Source organism: Amblyomma mixtum, chromosome 5 (assembly GCF_055824585.1).
Source record: "Amblyomma mixtum isolate Tamu chromosome 5, ASM5582458v1, whole genome shotgun sequence".
Lineage (NCBI taxonomy): Eukaryota > Metazoa > Arthropoda > Arachnida > Ixodida > Ixodidae > Amblyomma > Amblyomma mixtum.
In genome coordinates, this window is record NC_143016.1 from 158,553,517 (window position 1) to 158,560,283 (window position 6,767).

The 6,767-nt window shown below is 47.2% G+C and overlaps 1 long non-coding RNA gene across 1 annotated transcript; it reads right to left on the reverse strand.

Annotated features, from left to right (window-relative positions):
* Window positions 1-3,402: 3,402 nt before the first annotated feature.
* LOC149344280 (uncharacterized) lies at window positions 3,403-6,561 on the reverse strand. Its single transcript, XR_016283192.1, has 2 exons — window positions 6,254-6,561; window positions 3,403-3,569 (listed from the first exon to the last, which is right to left on the reverse strand). It is a non-coding gene; the product is annotated as an uncharacterized LOC149344280 (long non-coding RNA).
* Window positions 6,562-6,767: the final 206 nt, after the last annotated feature.

The window sequence follows — 6,767 nt, forward strand, 5'->3', positions numbered from 1 at the left end:
CGGGATTTTACTCGGCCGCTGTCGTTCACCAGGAAATGCACGTTGATGGACTCTCCTTTCAAGCCCCGAATTCAATGCGGGCCGAGGAAGTAGCGATAGCGCTTGCTGCCGCCCACGCCAATTCGAGAATAATCATCACGGACTCCCGAAAAGCATGTGAACATTACTTGGCAGGGGAGATCTCCCCCTTAGCTGCTTGTATTCTACGACGGACTGCCACTGATCCAACACCCAAACGAATCATTTGGGCTCCTGGCCATCAGGGCTTACGAGGTAATGAGGCCGCTGACGCGGCTGCCCGAGCGCTTACTCACCGGGCTCCTCATCCCAGCTCTTCTGGCTCGGAGACTAACCAGCCGCTGCTGCGATTCAGGGACACATTATATCGACAACCACCGCCTTTTCCCGGCCCCTGCAAAAGGGCTGAGTAAGACGGAGGAGCGAACTTTAAGGCGCCTGCAGACAGGTACTCTACTCTGTCCTGCAATAATAAAACATTACGATCCTAACACGGATGGGCGATGCCCACACTGTGGGGAGACCTTTGATATCTTCCACATGGTGTGGGCATGTACTCAAAATCCCCACCTTCCCCCTTCCCCTACCCCTTCCAGAGAGGCATGGGAGACTGCCCTCCTCAACTGCTCCTCGCTTGAGTCCCAAAGGGCTCTGGTGAAACGGGCGAGAGACGGGGCCTCGTCATGCGGTGTCCCGGACTAGGGACGCCGACCATGTAGCGGGGCCACTCTGTGGCTCCCAAACTCTTTTTTCACAAAATAAAAGTTTTCACCACCACCTATAGGTTCTACTGGATTCTCCGATTAAGCCAGTTCATGAAGTTTTAATGGCATTGAAAATGGGTCTGTGTTTTAATAGTTGCAACAATGAATTTATCGTGCAGCTGGAAATTTTTTCAAGAACTTGCGTGCTTTCTTTCGCATTGAAATCCGTTGTACAGAGCACAACTAGCGAGACGCCTCATGTTCCCGGTATTTAACCAATCTATATAATGTACCTCCCAAACCTGCGTAAAACCAACCAGATAATAGCCGAGCTGTTATCGACACTTCGACACAGTTTGAAGGCAGTGGACTGGAGGCACTGGCGAACAGAACTTTTTGCTTAGTTAGTTGGGGCATGATATGCTAGGCGCCAACACGGATGGCCCAGCCGCGGTGGCTCAGTGGTTACTGCGCTCCGCTGCTGACCGGAAAGACGCGGGTTCGATCCCGGCCGCGGCGGCCAAATTTCGATGGAGGCGAAATTCTAGAGGCCCGTGTGCTGTGCGTTGTCAGTGCACGTTAAAGAACCCCAGGTGGTCGAAATTTCCGGAGGCTTTCACTGCGGCGTCCCCATAGCCTGTGTCGCTTTGGGACATTAAACCGCAATAAACCAAACCACGCAGCCAACACGGATGAGCCTCTCCGTGTGAATTCCTTGTGTTCGTCTGTGCTGGCGCCTAGTCGTGCCTCACTGGCGACCGTTGTGGTGGACCAGGTTGCCGCAGAGTCTGGCCTTGTTCTGTAGTAGAAATTCATGATAATACCCGTACAGGCGTCCACACATTCTTCTATAGAGAACTCGAACGGCACACCAGGGAGTACACTTGCGTCATTTTCGGCTGGCCTAGGTGTCGAAACGACATCTTGTCGCACATGCGCATATTCGCATATAGAGTGGTTTACTTCTTATGTCTGTAAAACCTATATCGAACCCAGCAGGTTGCGATGAATGCCACGAACTCAAAACAGAGGAGTCCATTCGAGAACCAAGGGGGTCCATATGCCCCAGCTGCAGCCAGGGCCTGGCACTAAAGCGGAGCAGCCTTTCTACTTCTCCTCACTCCTCCCCTTATTAAGGCGAAAGCCTTCAATGCCTCATCGTTGTCGACAGAAGGTTGTCAGCGGACGGGTCACGCTTTTCGGTTGGTCGAAATGGTTATGACGTCAGGGTGTGCGGATTCGAAGTAATGAGGTCTCCCATGGATGCCTAACGCCCCCTTTTGGAGCAGACGACAACTAATAAAAAGTTGTTGTTGTTCGCTCTGACAGGGGGCGTAAGGCGTCCGTGGGTGACCACATTGCATACCTCTTTACTGCGAACAGAGCCATGGATACAACCGAACTCATCGAAGCAGAGAGAGAGTCGGGCTAAAGAAGCAGTCATAGTCGGCAGTCAAAGGGTGTAGTTGTAATGTGCACGTAGTTGTAATGTGTAGTCAAATAAAACACTAGTAGAGCAGCCGCCGCGGTGGCTCAGTGGCTATGGTGCTCGGCTGCTGACCCGAAAGACGCGGGTTCGATCCCGGCCGCGGCGGCTGGAATTTCTTCGGAGGAGAAATTCTAGAGGCCCGTGTACTGTGCGATGTCAGTGCACGTTAAAGAACCCCAGGTGGTCGAAATTTCCGGAGCCCTTCACTACGGCGTCTCTCATAGCCTCAGTCGCTTTGGGACGTTAAACCCCATAAAACCAAAACCAAACTAGTAGAGCACAAAAATTCTCACAGTCACTGCCAAACAGTGCGCCAGGAAAGGCTTTTGCCTTGCAGCTCTTTAGAGAGCCGAAGTGCCCCTTGAATTTTTTGTTTCTCCTGTCCACCGTAGCAAGAATAAGCAACAAACTGGGCAATAAGCGTGTTATCACTCACTCAATCCGTTCGAGCCCTCTAGACAAGTGTGTCGACGTCTGGTCATTCCGCAGGCCTCAAAGTTGGACAGTTCTGTTGATAGTCGCCTGTGTAAGAAGGAGCGGCTTTAGTGACACTCACTTGGCCGGGTGAAATAATAAGCACTTTCTTTTTCTCAGCCCTTACCCTTATAAAAATTTCTATAGAAAGTCCATAGACTGTCTATAGACTTTAGTCTATGAAGTCTATAGACTGTCTATAGACAAATCCTTTAGACTGGTCTATAGACAGTCTATAGATTTATGGCCATACACTTTTAGTAGACTTTTGTCTATAGACAGTCTATAGACAAATGTCTACTGAAAATCTATAGGTCTATAGGAAGTCTATAGACACATGTCTATAGACAGTCTATAGACGATCTATAGACTTATGGTCATACATTTCCTATAGAGTTGTCTATAGACCGTCTATAGACACTTGTCTATAGACGGACTATAGACGACCTATAGACTTATGGCCATGGACTTCCTGTAGATTACTGTCTATAGACAGTCTACAGACAAAAGTCTACTGGTCCAGTAGACATATGTCTATAGACTGTCTATAGACATTCCATAGGTGTGTGGCCTGGCAGTGCTATACACCTTTGTCTATAGACAGTCTATAGAACTCTGTCTACTAAACTATTAGTAGACCATTATCTATAAACTGCCTATAGACAGTCTACAACCACTGAAAAAAGTCACCAGAGTTCACAAATGACACAATCAATATACTTACAAATTTAGTTTTATTTCCAAGCTATCCAGGCCGGGAATATGCAATACATGGACCATAAGAATGCACAATAACATAAATGTTGAAAGTAACAGTCCCGCTAGTTTCCTCAGAAGCATTCTTGCGGCCTGTTGTCTGCAGTCAATCATCCGGGCATGTTCACCTGTACAGCACAAAGGAAAAAAATAACAGAGGAACTGAAAAAAAAAATTCCCATACCATCTCTACACATGTGCTTTACAATGAAAGGCATATCCTGGCTATGCCATTCTAGAAAGGCAATCTTGATCTTTTGGTTTGGTTTTATGGGGTTCAAAGACCCAAGGCGACACAGGCTACAAGACGCTGAAGTGAAAGGCTGCGGAATAATTTCGGCCAACTCTGCAGAGTACACAAGCCTTTAGCATTTTGCCTCTATTAAAATGCGACCGCATAGGCCGGAATCGAACCTGCATCTTTCAGGTCGCCAGACGAACATGATAGCCACTGAGCTATCACGCCGGCGCAATCATTTCAGTAAATACACGACAGATTATAAGTGTCTTCATAAAACATTGTAACAAAGACCCGTAATCCCTGGAGCACTCTACTCTGAATCCAGTACTGATACTGATTTCTGTATGGCAATCCTTTTACATTATTTGTAACAGAAGACATTGAACAATTGTGCCACATATCTGCATTGACTCGCAAGGAGGTGTTAAGAATGCCACCTCCATAAAATACAGATTCAGCGCACCTTACACAGGGATCCAAAAAGAAGAATATTGCAGCATTTATTCTTATAACCGCTATAGAAGAAGCGCTTCAAAATACCCTGCGTGAAGCCTGGTATACCCGGCCAAATTTTTAACTGGCTCTGGTGTTGCACCGCTAAATGCACCTTGTAAAAAAGGTGCCTTTTAGCTACACTGCTGGCATATTCATGCTGTAATTTGACGAGTGAAATGTCATTTCGTGGTTCCTTTTTGTTCATATATTGTTTGAGTGCAGCACTTGCGTGTTTAGATCAACGTTATCAGAAATATTCGTCTGCCACTACAACAGCTGAAACAAGCGGCAGACGCAGCAATGAATCTGGTCCATATGGCCTCATTCTCTGGGTAAACTACCACTCCTTTCATGGCGGACAAGTCGTTTACCTATGCGCCACCAGAACCATTGGTGCGTATTCCGCTTGTTTCGGCTGTTCGTAGCAGCAGACGATGAATATTTCTGATAACTTTGATCGAAACACGCAAGTACTCCACTCAAACGTTATATTAACAAAAAGAAACTATGAAATGCCATCTCACGTGTCAAATTACAACATGAATATGCCAGCAGTGTAGCCAAAAGGCACCTTTTTTACAAGGTTCATTTATCGATGCAACACCAGAGCCAGTTAAAGATTTGGCCGGGTGTACGTAAGTCGATACTCAAACGGGCACGAGCTATACAAAACCGGCAGGCAGAAGCGACCAGTTCACCACAGATTTGCGCATATAACTTGAAGCACAAAGATGGAACAGCACACTCATACATCTGCGCGTGCTCTTAGAAACAAGCGGGTTGCAGCGCTTCCATGCCGCGCTCATTATTCAGAAAACCCATACTGCACACAGAGGCTGCAGCTGCGCCGTTTCAAAAGCAGTCGCGAGTTTAAGACAACAAATTACTGTCACGATAAAATACCGTCTGAAATTCAATTAGTCTTTCCTTCAAGTGCAGCCCCAACAGCGCCGTAAAGAGGTGTGTTTCTTGCATGGAGGTAGCCTAACCCAACGCTGCTAGAAAAATCAACGAAAGCATTGAACGCGCTCAAAGTACGAAGTATTTAAATGAAGCAATTAACGCTTTCAAGAGGTGCAGCTATAGTAACACGAGAGCTTAATTTAATTTTAGGCGCAAATAAGCGGCGAATTACATCGGCGCTTTCGTAAGTTAGCAGTCTGAAATCAGAAACACATACTTTGCCTCTCGCGCAAATGGTATTAGAGAAATCTGTGCACGCGTGAGCGGGATTCATGAACGAACCACTCGGAAAGAAATGTAAGCCACCTCTTGTCGAGCCGACCTTTACCCAGCTTTCAAAATGAAGTGCCCGCAGGCGAGCGGGGGCGGCCAACGGCTCTGATGACAGACATGGAGGAATCCGTACGTGTGCAACGACGGGGAGACGGGATGGAGCTCGTGGGTTCTTCGCGGTGTTTGAGCACGCCGGCCAATCGCGCGGGCAATGAATTTTATACCATCACACTAAAAGAATTCCTTCAGCGCTGCTTAACTACAACTTTGACAAACGTCTCGCGCTCCAGTCTGTAGCGTTACAAGACACCTTTGCTGAAACGTCGGCGCCCACGACGCGCACCGAGCGAACGTCCATATACGTAGGAAGGAAATGCACACCTCAAAAAGAACAGCACTCCAAGGTCCAGACAAGCGATAACACAAAGATTAGAAAATAAATGTAATCCACCACAGAACGAGAGTGTATGTAAGTACGTTTTCGGAGGTGCAAAGTAAATTGAGCTCACACGGCGCTAACTACCGCACAGTTCCATTTCGGCCGTCATTCACAGGCTAAACGACATTTCTGGCCGCGCGTCTACCTTGAAACACGAAAACTCTAGTAGACAGCTCGCGAGGAGCGGCTTATCATCAAGGGCATCGCACAGACTGCCTTTCCGCGCGTTAGTAAAGACAGCGGCACAGAGATAAGCGGCATTAGTCGAGAACCCGATGGCTTCCGCCTTAGAAACGAAGATAGGACGTTTGTCACTGCGCACATAATCTGTTCTGCACACACAGCTCTGCTTAGAGTGGTTTAGGAGACCAAATGAATAAAATATAAACGTATAGACTTACCGTAAGCGGACGATGCAGCTGGATTTTGAAGAAAACGTAATCCGCGAAAAAAACGCCGACTCCACCGATGCAGCCACGCACAGGGTTGTTTGCAGCCCGAATGATTTTCCGCCGTCTCGTGGTAAAACGGTAAAACGTGAAACAGAAACCCATTTCACGGTCGTATCTTTATCGCTCGCACTCTTTCCGTGTGGAGCTTGATCTGATATCCAAGACCACAGAAGGTAACTGGTTTATAAGCGTGAATTCTTCGCATACCCTCTAAAAACCTTATTGTTTTCGTGAAAAGAGAACCGAAATCTAACTGCTTGACTGTATACACGCGCCGCATCTCCCACCGAATAGTATGTGGTACAATTCTCAAATAATAATTATAATGTTGCATAGCATAACGTCTTTTTTGCGTGTGTTCGTGTTTAGAAAACTGATATGCTCGACATCAGCGTGTCATCGGCTCCGAAGCAACAGGTGCAAGGGTAGGAACGAAAAAATACTGGCTTTCTGATTGTTGCAT